Source organism: Lutjanus erythropterus, chromosome 4, assembly GCF_056507025.1.
Source record: "Lutjanus erythropterus isolate fLutEry1 chromosome 4, fLutEry1.hap2, whole genome shotgun sequence".
In the NCBI taxonomy this organism is placed as follows: domain Eukaryota; kingdom Metazoa; phylum Chordata; class Actinopteri; order Lutjaniformes; family Lutjanidae; genus Lutjanus; species Lutjanus erythropterus.
Window position 1 is genome coordinate 31,388,098 of NC_139320.1, and position 15,599 is coordinate 31,403,696.

Genomic DNA, 15,599 nt, shown 5'->3' on the forward strand with positions numbered 1-15,599 from the left:
TCACTGATGAAAATCGACCTGAAAACAATTATCAGGGCTCATCTCAGCTCATCATTTTGCCTCTAACACCACAAACTAAATATTCAGACATCTGTTTTTCTCCGAAAAAATGTTGATTCTCTCCTGATTTCAGAAGAGAAAGTTTAATCAGAGCGCTGTTATTGGTGAAAGATGTCTTCCATCTGTGCTGATGATTTCTATAAACAAAAGTGAAAGTAAATGTGTAAACCAGAGAGTTAGTTAACTGATTTTGTGTTTGCTACCGTCTGTCTTTATGCTTTCACTCATGCAGTTTGGAGAAAATAGTCCAGACAGGAGCCATCTGTTGGTAATAGTGGATTTAAAGCAGACAGGAACAAAGACATGTTTATCAAGAGTTTTACTATAATATGATACTTTAAGACTTGTTTTATTTTACTGGTAAATTTTAAGGCACCAGTTTGTTTAAGAATCTAAGATGGGCAATCATACTGACTGTCAGTATTCTATTGGAAAATTTCAGTTCAATCTTGGAAACCATTGGCCGTCATCTGACAATGATGTATCCTCTAGCAAATATCTGGATAACAGAGTCAGACCAAGACCTTGTCCGTGCACCAAACATTGTTTACAGTCTGATTAGCAACTTAGCAAAAATGAACAACAAAGAACATTTTGACTAATTGCTATAAAATATATCTACATATGAATATTGATCATTTAAAAAAACTTAAAAAGTTAAATCATTATCAGAAGGTAGCTGATGAGTTCTAAGAGTGGATTTTACCAGTGGATTAAAATCTGCCTCTTTTGCTCTCCTACTGTTTACCTGCATGAAACCACAACCCACTCATATATGATTGGTCAATACTACTTTGAGCACAAATAGAAACCAGAACATTTCTGATACCAAAATCTTTTCCCCAGCCTACAGATTCTGTGTTCATGTGTATTTGTGTAAAGATTAGTTTCCATACATTATAATGTGTTTTTTAAGACCTATGCTATTTGCACCTGGGGTGCAAATAGGCACATTGCCTACTTACACCTGGGTGTATATAGCCTAGCAAGGTAGAGACAGGCACCCAAGTGTCTGTGGCCAATGCTATTTGCACCCAGGATGTAAATAGACAATGTGACTATTTACACCCTCATGGCAGAGGCAAACCATCATCTTCCTGCTAACCAGGAAAAAGTTGATAAAACCATTGCAAGGTATGTTGTAGAAGACATGCAGCCAGTTTCTACTGTGGAGTCGCCCGCTTTCAGGAAGCTAGTTAGCATGATACCGGGCGACACATGGCAAATGGGACGAAACACTTTTTCTAAGTACCTGGAGAGTGAATACGCAAAAATGTAAACCGAGCTAAAGAAAACTTAACTTAAAACTTAATGGGAGACCTTTTTTTTCATAGTAACTAAAAAGTTACTTTTCACAGTACTGCGTTACCTTTTGGTGTAAGTAACTGAGTTACTTTTGAAATAAATTAACTAGTAATGGTAACTAGTTACTGGTTTTCAGTAACTAGCACAACACTGGTTTTGAATGCTGCAAAATTTGTGGAAAATCAACACTAACAAAACAGAATTTCTCTCCACCCCCTTATTTATTATCAAAAGAAGAAGTGTATTTTTATGCCTGTGTAACTTTTGTTGGTTGAAATAAAAAAAGAACACCTCCAGTTGTGGAGTATTTTGGCTGTAGCTAAAATTTTCTTATGGCTGTAATGAAAGTTTTTGCTCTTGTCTGGTTAACACGCTCTCTCCGTTCCCATGCCTGTACTCTTTTTCAGAGAACAGGAACATTCATCACTGACATGACTCTACATCCGTGGACTGTTCTTGTAGTTTAACAGGAGAAATAATCTCATTCATCAAGTCATGTCAGATGCAAAAGATTTTCTCAGTTAAAGCTTTATGCTTAGTAAATGCTTATTTTAGGATTATCAGCTGCACTGGGATCTCCAGTACTTTCTTAAAAACACTTTATTAATCCTGCCTGGGGAAATTATAGTTTTGAACTCTGGAGTTGGGGTGATGCCTCACAGTGAACAGTGCCTCGCTCATGGGCGTCTCGGCAGTGCCGAGGAGGTGAACTGATCCATGATTATGATCCATTCTGACTTTAACCAGCCTCCCTCTGATTCCAAGCCAAGTCTCCACAGGCTGAGCTACTGTTGCCCCGGTTTCGAGCAATTAGCACGGGTAAAATAAAATATCAAATTAAATAATCTACAGTGGTTATATCTGGCTTCTCAACCAATAACAATTTAAATTGAATCTTTGTGTTTTTCTCAGTCAATACTTGAAAACATTGAAAGATTAAGTTATCAGATTTAATTAGCAGATTCACTACTGGATTCAGATTTAACAAAATGTTAATAAACCCCAACCCAACTTGGTTGCTACTGAGCTAGCTTAGCACAGAGTGAATGTTGAATGTTGTATAAGGTAGTTGCGGTACAACGGCCCCCGGTGCACGCTAGTAACTAGATATGAAACATTTTGGATTTCCAGCATCAGCACCTAAGAGAAGCAGTCTATTTCACTACTGTTGACATTAATAAAAAAGGCATATTTTGGTGCAATAACCTCACAATTGCACTGCTCTTTGTTTTAAAGGTGAGAAATAAAGCCTCTAGCACCCGACGAGACAGAAGAGACACAAAATAACACCTGGCCAGCTGCACACGGTCTGCATCAACCCCATCAAATGATGATTTTTACTGCACAGCAAACAGCCAAGACACCAGACTGTCACTCGTGTTTAATGCAGATTAAAAAAAACTTAATAACCTGTTATTTTTTATATCGAGTGGCCCCCGCTGCAGCTTTACCCATATCTGAAAAATACACAATCAAACAAGCACTTGGCAGTGACGTAAACTGAAATTATAACAAAATCAGATGAGAAATTACTCATTGAATACTTCCCCACTGTTTATTTGTAGTTTTTATAGTTTATGTAGAAGCATATGATTTTGTTATAAATTTCTTGTTATAGCTTTATTTTTCCCTGGGTGTTTGCCTAATCAAAGGTTTATACAACAGCCTTCACCACATTAAACTTAATTGGAGTTCTTCTATGAGCACAGCGTGGTTCATCTTCAGTAATTAATAGTCATACAGGCTTGTTCTTTGATAATACAGTGCAGGAGGGCCAGCTCTCGTTCTGGGTCCCACCTTCCCACAGGCCCCTGTGCAGCTGCACTGCCTGCATTGTCTGTATTTACACCCCTGTGTGGAAGCTGTGGACAGGCTGAGAAGGATTAATGACTCTTTAAATTATGACTACAGAAGGAAAAAATGATGTGTTCGGTCCTGTTTTGTCAGGCCTGTTTATCAAAGAACAGTCGGTCTCATTTTCTCAGAGCATCAGTTTCTCAGTAAAACATCAGCTGTCTGTAGCTGAAGTGTAATGGCTGCAGCTCGACACTGACTGATTAGCCGTTCTGCTGCTGTGTCTCAACTTCAGCCTCGCTTCCTCTCTAAACTCTGTTATTGATAACCCACAGCGAGGAATGGAGCCGTTTTTACCCATGATGCTTTTCTTATTGTCTTTCTTTCTATTTCAGCCCTCCAGTCCTTCTTTCTTCTCTCTCCAGTGATGGATCCTTTTTGCTGATTGAAGGAACATGTCACTTTGGCAGCCAAGTTGCCATTTGGCTGCTCTGTCGTCCTTTCGCTGCATCTGTTCTTCCATCTCTCCTCTCAACCTCTCCCCTCCGCTCAACACTTATCCTTTCCTCTCCGTCTCTCCATGCAGGGAATCTTGGCAGACTTCGACGGACAGCTGACTGAGCCAATGACAAACTTCGAGGACCTTTAACGCACGTCTGCTGGGTCAAACCTGCGTGGGCGTGCGCACCACGAGTACGTGAACGTGAACCCGGATGAGCGCCAGCACTGTTTCGTGCCCCGTGAGAAGAGGACGGCCCCCCTCCCCGCTAAAGAGGTAGGCTGCTGTTCAGTAACGCTGTTTTTGGTGTGGTTCTAATATTTACTCTCAATTTCGGTTGATACACCTCTACATCATAAGGTTCGGTTCGAAGACTTTCGACTTGATGGTTCCTCTGCTTCCTACTTTTGATTGGTTGACTTTGTTGGTGATGAATCAGGTCTGACTGGTGGAGGCAAAGGTTTGGATTTGATCTCTGATCACTGGAGCTTTAAATAAATGCAATATCATTGGTGCAGCTCAACGTCATGTCCACAAGAAATGTGGAGGAGTTGCATGGTTGTTGTCTTCACATGTCTTGTCTCCTTTTGCTGTACTGGCACAAATAATTGAAGTTTGGCAACCATTTTTCTTTGCAGAAATGTATATTCTGGAACTGAATGTGAGTTGGGGTTTTCTGAGTGACGTGTGTTATTGTGGTCTGTATTTACAAGAGGTGGGAGCACATCACTGTTTTGCAAATCACAAGTCAAATCTCAAGTCACAATCAGTCCCAAGTCTTAAACTTTGAGTCCTAAACAAGTCATACTGTAACAATGATTTACCAAGTTACTTAGCTGTTGAACTAACATTAGCTAAGAATTCTCTACAGATCTCTACAGGGTTTATCTCACTGCATACTCTTAACCCTGGGCTAAGAGCTAACCTTGGGCTAATTTAGCGCACACACACACACACACACACACACACACACACATATTGTTAAGCCAGGGTTAAGGGCTAAATGATTCACACTGCACCTCTATCAGTCCTGGGTTGTAATGTTTGTTGGTACAACTGTTATGAACATTTTAGAAGGGTCCATGACTACTCCTCTCTCTTAGCTCCATTTGGCACTTTTTTAGCCCTGGGTTTAGTCGATTTTCAGAGGACAACCTCACAAACTCAGAGCTAACCCTCGCTCTGGAGCAGCGCCAGCGAGCCCTAGGCTAAAGTCAAGGTTAACCCACTTTGGAGTGTTCCAGGACTGCGTCAGTGTGAAAGCTTTCTTAGCCTGGGGCAAACAGCTCCCTTACCCTGGGGCTAAGTGTGTGTGCAAAGAGCCTTGAAATACGTTAATATTAGTTATTGTATTTCCATCTATAATTTTCAAACCGCATATTCTGCATACTGCAATTAACAATAATAATAATATTATTTTATATTTATATTTATTTATTCGTTACAGCTCATAAAAGGATACCTAAAAAAAACTTTAGATTGCAAAAACTAAAAAAAGACAAAAATAGAAACAGTAATGGCAATATCAGCACAAAACCAACTACTACTAATACTGTTAAAGGATCACAAACTAATAACAGATTTAATCATGTGTTCTGACTGCAGTTTTACAGGAAGGAAGCAAGAGAGAATGTCTGAGGTGTTCGGGGAGAGAGGGAGGGGGCAGCAATGGAGAGGTTCCCCCCACGTCTAGTGCTTGGATGGAATGAGAAGGTTAGCGTTTGCCGGTGCTGACATACTCCTAGCAGGGTCAGGGACGTAAGAGGGGGTTCAGTTGTGGAGGGCTTTGCAGGTGATTAGGAGAGTTTTGAACTGGATTCTTTGTTGGAACAGGGAAACGGTGATGGGATTAGTTTGTTGGAGACCACCTTATAGTTTCTGTACATGAATAACATGATCTTTGGTTTAATTCTTTTCCAACTGGAGCTCAGTAACAGAACATTTGCTCTTCATGGCTCTCTGCTGTCTGATTGAGGATCTGGTGAATTAAGTGTCAACTGGCTGAGAATGAAGAGTGTTAACGTTCAGGAAATTAAGGAAAATTTATTGATTCTGTGGAGTCACACTTTTCAAATAACAGACTTTTTAATGTTTGGGCTTGGGGGAAGTGTCTTCAAGTCAAAAGGCTCAAAAGGCTCACGTATAGTCACGAGTCATTGGTGTTTAAGTCCAAGTCGAGTTTCAAGACTTAGTTTATTTTGGACTTCAAATTGGAATACTTATAGTCAGGTGTCCCAAGCGGTTAAGGAGGCGGTGCTTTGCTCTAGGGCGCTTCAGCAGTGACCAGGACATGAACTGGAACCTCTTCAGTTACCGTTTGCACTCCGTACTTTGGTCCATGCTGGACTTGAACCAACAACCCAAGCCAAGCCCTTACAAACTGAGCTACTGCCGCCCCCAGATTAGAGTCAGTCCATGTATATTGTTAGAAATAAGTCATGTCTGGACCTCTAGTCTCTGTAAGGTTTCAATAATCTTCTAGTCTGTTTGCAGCTTCACATCGTGTGCTGGCTAATAGGGATGAATAGATGAACACTTTGGCCTTGGAGCTGGATGCACTCGCTTAGCTTCACTATTAACTCTGGTAAGTCTGTTGCAGAAGACAAATTCCCCCACAGGGATTCATTAAGACCAACTCAACATACTGGTTGTTGTGGGATTTGACGCTGAGACATTGCTGTTATAAAATGTCCTCTCTCCACTTGGCTGGAGCAGGTATGATGGATCACTGTTATATTTACATAGTTCACTGCGTTGTATTTTAAAACTAATGGCCACGACTTCAGTGTTTGCCGTCGGTTTGAATTGATTTCTCTGCGCCTGCACTGCTTTGGTCATTTATTGTGTAAATTATTTTCCTTTGTTATTTCTCTCCAGTAGAGATTCATTAAAACTACAGAATGAGACAAACATACAAGAGATATCAAGTCATGAAGTCATGCAGTTTTAACGGTGTTACATATTCAGTCAGGATTAAAGTCTCGGTTTAAGATACAGGCATGTTGAACCAGAATCGCCCTCATTGCCTTCATTTTACAGCAACAGATCTGTGAACAAATTGATAGGATAATATGAAAATCAATGAAGGACTGCAAACACGCCTGCTGTGCTTCTTGCCTCGATTTCAAACATGATTAACTCCCATCAGCCTTTGCTGCTGGGTAAAAACAAACACAAAAGTGTTTCACTTTATTTTACACTACGCTAATAAGATATAACACACTGACGTTGTAACAAAATAGTCAAAAGTAGAAATAATATGTTCTTTATTAGACAGTATTAGACTCTTTTTAGACTTTATTAGAGGGTCATTTCAGACACATTACAACAGAACTGTACTTTAAACTAAAATTAAATCTACTACTTCCCCATTTAAAAACAATATCTGAACCAGACCTACAAAGTAAAGGCCAGAATTATAGAGGCTGAGAAAGATTGTGTCTATATGTCAATGTGTCCCTCTAATACCCTCTAATAAGGACTAATAAGGGTCTAATTGTGGAAAACTATACACTTTAGTTTACAGTCCAGTTCTGCCATACTATGTCCTTAATTTCCCAGTGTAACAAAGGTCTTACTGTGGATAATAATCCACTTTAGTTTACAGTACATTTCTGTGGTGATGTGTCCCAAATTAACAAGCCTAATAACAGTCTAACTGTATTAAATAAAACACTTTAGCTGACAGTACAGTTCTGTTGTAATGAGTCTCTAATTACACTTTAAGGACTAATAAGGGTCTAATAAAGGGTCCATATTATTTCCAGTTGTTGATTAATTTAATACAAAGTACAGCTTGTTATGTCTCATTAGTGTACTGTAAAATAAAGTGCAACCACAAATTGCCCCCCAAAACAAGAATCATTTCCAGTTTGATAGTCCTGCTTTCTTCCACTCTGAGCTGAGCCTAGGGCATGATTTTTTTTTTTTATTTTTTTTTTTTTTTAATGCCCTCGATTTATTTTGATCTTACATCAGAAGCAGAAAATAAGATCAAAAAGTCGCAATTAAAGGTTAACACCCATAAATCTATAGCAGGACGTGATGGGCTTCAGCGGCTCGTGGATGACCTCGCTGATGGCTTTTACACAAACTCATAATAGAAGAAGAAAACATTCGAAACGACTCGCAATTAGAGTGTGTGTGTGTGTGTGTGTGTGTGTGTGTGTGTGTGTGTGCATGTCTGAGACAGTGACTTAAGCTAATGCAGCCTTAATAGCCACATTAGTTTCTTGCTCCAACTGAATCGTTTGAAGCGACTCCAACGAGAAAATAGGTCCATTAGGTAGCTATAGATCTCATAACACACACACACACTAGCTCACACACACACACACACACACACACACACACACACACATAATTGAGACCGAGTACATGAAAGTGCATGCACCCACACACTTCATGTTCTCCTTCTTTTTCTCACCAACTGTGTACTCGCAATTTGACTTTCTTTCATTAATTTACACACACACCTTTCACACACACACACACACACACACACACACACACACACACACAGACACACAATGGTATCTTTTGCTGCTGCCATTCTGCGTCTCATTGAAGACTTTTCTATCAGAACTAATTTGCTGCTGCTGCATGCACTGTGGCGGTGACAGGAGTTTCCTAATGAGACGGAGTGCTCACAGTAATGGCAGGTGTGGGCCTTGAATCAGAATTACAGTAATGAGATGAACAGGCCTAATGGTCACAAGCAGAATAATAAGAGGTACAGACGCAGGATGAGAGCACCAATAATGAGAGCGAAGGCTGGGACACGAGTCAGACGAACAACAGAGTAACAACAGGAGGAGGTGAGTGCCGCCGCAGCCGTGTGGGGTTTACTCTAATGAACGAACACGAGAGCCGAGATTTTACACATTCGTTGGTTTTGCTCCGATGAATATTCAACTCCGTCTGGCTGCTCAAATCAAACTTAAAAGTTTTTGAAGTTGAAGTATTTTTGAGTCGAGTACAAAAAAAAGTGCTGCTTGAATACCGAAGAGGTTTCCTCCTCCTTCACCAACCTCCCTGTTGTTCTTGTTGTTGAGTTCTGCAGAGTGATGAGAAAACCGTCTTATAAATAGTCATCATTAGCAGTGAAGCTGCCATGTTCGAGCGTATTCCTGCAGAGCTGCTCTGCACAGAGTTTGCCCTCAGTTGTCATGTGCATATGACACTTTGGTATTACTATGATGGCAAATAGTGTAATGACAACCTTTTTTCATTTTTACTGTAGCCTATAACCATTATCCACCTGCACACGCGTTCACCTCAGTGGTGGAGCGAGCTTCAGACTGCAGAATCTATTCTTATCTTTTAACACAAACTGCAGTCCAGGGATGCCATGGTGAGCAAATTTTCCTACTAGTTAATGAATCGGTGACAACACTTATTACACTGGACTTTTTACAAGAGGAGATATTTGTATATGATGCTCAGAATCTGTAGTATTTGAGTGCTTACTTTGATTTTTGAGGTTAACTCTTTAGATCTTCCCTTTACTTGAACAAAGCAAAAAATAAGAAGGTTCTTTAATAAGTTTAAAGTTGTCAGGTCATCAAATGTCCTCCACACTGACTCCAACATCTGCAGTTTACATCCTGGGACAACACTAACTTTGTGATGTCAGCCCCATGTCAAGGCTAGCTTGGTTTAGCCAAATTAGACTTAGTTTAAAAAAATAGCACCAGCTAATGCCTTCATGATCATGTATTTAACAATAGAATACTAACTTTAATGTCTGCACACACGCCATGATGTTGGGGCTCCATATGTTTGCCCTTCCAGTGGATTTCAGTCAATCGAGTCGATTATCAAGCAGCCTCATGTCAGACTGTGATTCGTCCACAGTGTCACGTTTGAAATCACTGATGCTGCTGTTTGGAGCAGACTCTTTCATTTTATATTTCTAGCATCTGTCATCCGACTAAGTGTTGATAACACACTTAGTATTTTACAAATTACTTGTGACAACTAATGATAGCTTGGTCGTTGATATGCAAAAACGCGTGAAACACATGACCAGGTAGGTAGGTTCTCTGGTAGAACACATGAAACCTCATGTCCTCTTAAATCACCTCCTGTGATCAGGCACTGAATACGTCAAAACATTAGTCTATGAAGAATAAAAACTTTTCTGCCTCAGTCTGTGTGCTCCAGAGGTTTTTGGATAAATCCTCCAAAAATCTGTCCTGTGAAATAGAACGTCACTGTTGAGAGAACCAGACAGGCCTGCAGTCTTTGGTTTGAAGAGCGTTTAATGTCCTTCTTTTTTCAGGAATCTTGTCTTTTTCGGAATAATACTTTGTGCATAAAAAAATAGTCAGTGCTGACTTTAACTGGAATAATTTCCCAGTATATCCACATGTCTTGTACTGATAATCGATGTTACAAATAATGCTACGCAGGCAACTTCCCAACTAGTCTAACTGCATATAGAGACTGAACACAATTGAAAAAACTTAATTTATGAATTATTTGAATATAGTTATGTACAACCAGATAATGAAAACAACCTCAGCACAACATTACTATTGCAGACAAGTACTTAACCATCCTGGATTTTTCAGTCTCCCTTCCCACCTGAAACATTTCCAAAACAATGTAAAAACTGTATTTTACAGAAGGCTGTTGCTTTTGGATCCATCATTTGTGTAATTTACCTGAAGCTGAGTCATTCAGACGTGTTGTAAACACAGACAGAAAAAGGACTTTTAGTTGTGAGCGTCTCTGAGTTTCTCTGTATAAGAGTGTCTGCCAAATGCCATAAATACACCTGTAGATGAGAACATAATGTTGTTGCTGTTGGACTTTGAAAAACACTTTTGGAACTAGAATAGCTCGGCGTTCGTGTTCCTCTCCGCCCCCCTCAGTGTAAACCCAAGGTCAGGAGACATATTACCACCCTGACAGCAGCGGCCGACTCAGCCGGGGGACTGAGGACACGGCCGGCTGCTGGCAGGCCGCTCGGCTTCACCGGGTCTCTCTCTCTGTGTCGCTTTATAACTTTATTGATCAGCAGACAAGCCTATTACAGAACATGGTGTCGGCCACTGTGTTCCTCCTGTGGTCATTCGGCAGCGGCAGATCCAGAGGGGACTAAGAGGAGCTTTCATCCTCTGGCCAAAGTTTTGCATTTACTTTCAAAACTGCACTGCACAAAAATTTAAATAAAAATTCATCTGACCTAGTTGAAATCCCAAAGCAGAAAGGAACAACTTCTCCTTACATATTGGAAGCAATAAAAAGGGGGCCATCTTGGTTCAGACTACAGAGCCTTCTTGTTATTATTTTATAACCCTCATAAGGATGGCCACAACTCATAACCCTCTGCTACGTCCCCTAAGTGGAGCAAACATGCACAGGAAGAATACAGTTATCTCAAGCAAAGAGAAACCATCAGATGAAGTGTTTACATGGTTATTAGGCGCTAATATTTTCCTATTGAAAGGATCAGATCACATCACTTCTATCTTATTTCCATCTTCAAGTCATCCTCTTTTAATTTATTCTTTAGCAGAGAATTTACGGGTACAGGTACATGACTAAAGTCAAAATAAGTAAAAGAAAAATAAGACAATACAAAAATTCTCCACCATAAATAAATGTCCTGCATTCATAGTTTCACTTTAGTTAATCAAAGTGCACAAATATGTATCCTGCAGGATTAAAGGAGCAATGTGTAAGAATTTGACACCTGTCAAATTCATACACTAAACAAACAGGGGACAAAAGTATTATCATTATTATTATTATTATTATCATTATTATTATTATTATTATTATTATTATTATTATTAACCTTTATTCAGCCAGGAAAACCCATTGAGACTGAGGTCTCATTTTTGATGGTGCCCTGGTTCCATACTGGTTCCATACTGTACTGTTCCATAAATCATAGAACAATACAAAACCATAAAAATAATTTTAAAAAACTGACAAAAAAACAATGAAACATCAATATGTGAACACCCACCATCAATAGCAGCATATCGATCAATACGTCGCTCAACATCAAAGTCATGAAACAAGTCTTTGAATGTGCCCGATGAAACGAGGACATTTAATTTACCTCCTGTCTCCTGAAGCTCATTCCAGATGTCAGGTATCGACGGAGAGGTGGACCGCAATACACAATCCCTCCTAAAGGTCTTTCTTTGATTAATAGTTGTTTGGTCTAAATGTCTAAAATATCATAAAATTGTGAAAAATGTCAATTTTCAAGTCTCAGGTGAAACCCTCAAGTGTCTTGTTTTGTCCACAACCCAAAAATGTTCAGTTTACTGTTAGAGAGGAGTAAAGAAACCAGAAAATATTCACTTTAAAGAAGCTGAAAGTTTTGACTTTGTTTCTTAAAATATTACTCAAAATATCAAAATAGTTGACAATTAATATAATAATCAATAAATGATCGATGAATCGTTGCAGCTCTACTAAGTACAAACTAGCCAATGTTAGCATTGTTCAGCATCAAACTTTTTTTTACTCATCAGGAGCTCAAGTGATGGAATGTAACAATAATATTAACTCTTGTTTAGCTTTTATTTCAATCATGTCTTCATTGTCCCAGGTTTCTTGCCCTCGGGGCAGTGCTAGCTGGTTAGCATGCTAACTTTCGATACCTCTGAAACATAATATAGAGACATCTTTAACATAAAATTGTTTGTTTCTTTCTTATTCTCTTGTTAAATTTTAGGTAATCTTTGAAAATTTTCTTATATCTAACAAGAACATAATCATATTATTTGATGATGATACAGCATGATTTAAGCATTTTAATGCTGTACAGCTGGTTGAGGGGAACTATAAGGATGTTGGGTAATCAATCCCAGCAGGTTAGTAGTAAAATCCCTATTTATAAAGGCTTATCTATCAGACAAAAATCTAGAAGTTGGTGATGTATAAGTATAATGTGGCATTAAATGGCTTCAGTAATGTAGTAAAAGTACTGAGTTACTTTTCACCTCAGGATGTCAGTAATTCTAATCCTACACTGATGAGCTCATGAATGTGAGCACAGTTAACGTCACCTTCGCTGCTCGTTTCAAACGTGTCATGTTATTTATTTAACGTCAGCAGCTTTTGTGTACTCGCTATAGATTTTCTGCTGCGTCTGCATAAAACTTTGGCCACGAGTTGTGTTGTAGAATATGGCTACAGTATGTCAATTATATTAGCGCTTCTTCAGCAATAACACACATCCAGTTTTGATGATGGAGTAGCAAATAAAGTGTCCCGAATGGCCTCTCCTTCCCCTCACTCTCTCACTGCGTTCCTCCTTTATCTCCTCCCCGAGGTGACCTCCTGTTCGCAGAGGAGTGGCAGCAAGGAGGAGGAGGAGGACTGATTTGGTTCTGACTCCAGAAGTTATCTGTGCTTTAGTCACCTTTTACAGTTTTAATGCTTTTAGCTGCTGATGAGTTTAGAACCCATGATATTCCAAAACCATCGTCATTAATCACTGTAGAGATTTGCTTCCATTCAGCACAGAGAGTATTAGTGAGTTCATCCAGTTGTGAAGACCGTCCACATCTGTCTCATGTAATACAACATCAGACCTGTTAAACCTGCACTCATAATCCTACCAGCTACACCTTCAGTTGTCAATCCCATCAGCGAATAATCTGTCTACCCATGCTGGTTGAATCCAGCCCTGCAGGAGGAGACTGTGTTTGGGGCTGTTTCTCCTGCTGGCCCCGCCCACAAGTTCCCACTTGACCAACAGACTTTGCATTGTCATAATGACAACGATCACTTTTCTCGGTTTGAGGAAAGTTTTGCAAATATAAAACCCACCATGGATCAAAAATTCATGACAGGAAGAGTCATAATTGACCTTGTCCACAGTGTGAGGTGTCCTGTCAACCGTTTGACAGATGTCTGTTATGATAATAAACTTTATTTATACAGCACTTTTCAAAATAAAATTAGAAAGTGCTTAACATAGTAGACCCCAGAGAGGGACATGTGAAATCAGTCACGTAAAACAAAATGAAGCAAAGATGAAGTAAAAGCAAAATAATCCTCCCAGCAATAAAGATGAATAGTAATAATAAAACAAGGAATAAAAGGAACACGTTGGCAATGAAATGACGTGCTAAAGTTAATAAAAAGCTTTTTTGAGGAGGTATGTTTTGAGACGTGATTTAAAAGAAGTTACTGATTCAGTAAATCCCAGATTCTCAGGCAGGGAATTCCACGACTGAGGGGCCTAAACCCTGGTGAACAATACCGTTAGCGACCATGAGGCAAAATTGGAAGTGAGGCTGAGCGGTGGCTCTGTGTCCATGTCGTAATTATACGCACATGATTCAGTGACCATGTTTAGTTTGCAGCATTGCTGAAGTCTGGTTTGGAGCTCATGTTTCAGGCAGAACCTGCTTGATTCCACCGTTCACGGCTCTTTGGCGTTGTGTCCGTGATGCGTCTTGCTCTGCCCTCCGCACAGCTTCAGGCCGAACTAGGACGGTTTCAGAAGTCGAGTGTTTTAACTCGACTTTCTCAGATTTTCTTGATTTGGTCATGCTTCATTGATTGTTGGTTCTGTAGCTGCAGTATGTCTGTTTTTATGATCTGAAGTTGTAGTTGTTCCTGTGTTTGACTTCATGTCTGGCTCAGTCAGCTATGTGCAGTCCTCAGACGTCACTTCCAATATTTCTTATCTTCAGATTATTTTTATATAAAAAAGAAAATCTCCAAGATTTTTCTGGCAAGACCAAAAGATAACAAGCTTAGTGATGGTTGGATGGGGTTAGGAAACATCTCCTTTAAAGAACTATGTTTCAGTTCAAAGAAAAAAAAAGATTGGGAGGTCCTGGGCGCACATGTTGGCATCTCCAAGCACACCTGTGTGCTGCTTATTTCTTAGCAGCCTTTTGCTGTTTGCATTTCATTTGAAAAAAATTTAATTTCAATTAATCTTCCACCAAAATGAAAATCAAATTTCAAGTTGTGCAAAACACTAAAACTGTCAGAATGTTGTTTGTGTCGGTTGTTGCGTCGCCAAGAAAATATGATCCTATAGGTTTTTCATATGTGTGGCTGCAAGTATTGCTAAAATAATAGAAGACGATGAAACACATATATTGCACTTATGCATGTACACACCAGAAATGAGAAATGACATTCAGGCACAGGGAAATCTTAAGATGGAAAGTATAACGCTGTGGGACACTGTCTGTCCAAGGACATTCTCCCCATGCAAAAATAATGTAGATGATTTTATTCTTATTAAATTAAATTTTTAGGTCAATCCATAAAAATGAACTCGTACCGTGCAAAATGACCCAATGTCCCGAGATATTTTTGCCCATTATCTTCAAACTGTGACCCATATATTGAAGAGTTTTGACCATAATTCAATAAAATGTCCTCCATAAAGGAAGAAAAGTCTTAAAAATTAGATTAAGGTAGAATCGCTCTCTTGAAACTAAAATTCTTTCAGCTCCAAGTTAAATAAAAGCAGGCCACCTGTTTCTGGTCTGCAGCTACATGTCTGAGGAATGTAAAGGAGATGTGATTACCAGCCAGCATCAGCTGAGATCTCATCATCAGATTTAGATATAAGCAAAGCATATTACTTCATCATTTGGGGAGTAAAGTGTGACATTACCATGACACTCACATCCACCGCGCTGCCTCTCACAGACACACTGGGCCTCCTCAGGGGGGCATTAACACACAAAAGCAAAGCCGAGCAGCCGATCAGTCTGCTGTTATTGCCGCGCAGTTGGGCCTCTGGAATTCATTTCAGCACCGATGAGGGATGAGAAATTGGCCTGACATTTACAGCGCACGTGCTGCCGCAGCAGAGTCGGCGAACAGCGGGAGAGAGCCACGAGACCATGTTGAGATTTTTGCCATTATTAAGTTATCCCTGCTAATTTAGGAGATTAAGTCTGAAAACCCACATTAGAGTTTATTTCTCAGAGGTTTG

General features: G+C 39.6%; 1 protein-coding gene across 2 annotated transcripts in view; it reads left to right on the plus strand.

The window, feature by feature from the left end:
• LOC146328576 (leucine-rich repeat and fibronectin type III domain-containing protein 1-like protein) overlaps positions 1-15,599 on the plus strand; it is a 431,073-nt gene that overhangs the window by 168,393 nt on the left and 247,081 nt on the right. For both annotated transcript variants that reach the window (XM_084717612.1, XM_084717613.1), the window contains exon 4: positions 3,746-3,934. The gene's annotated coding sequence lies outside the window, so the exon portion shown is untranslated. The remainder of the gene's footprint in view (positions 1-3,745; positions 3,935-15,599) is intronic.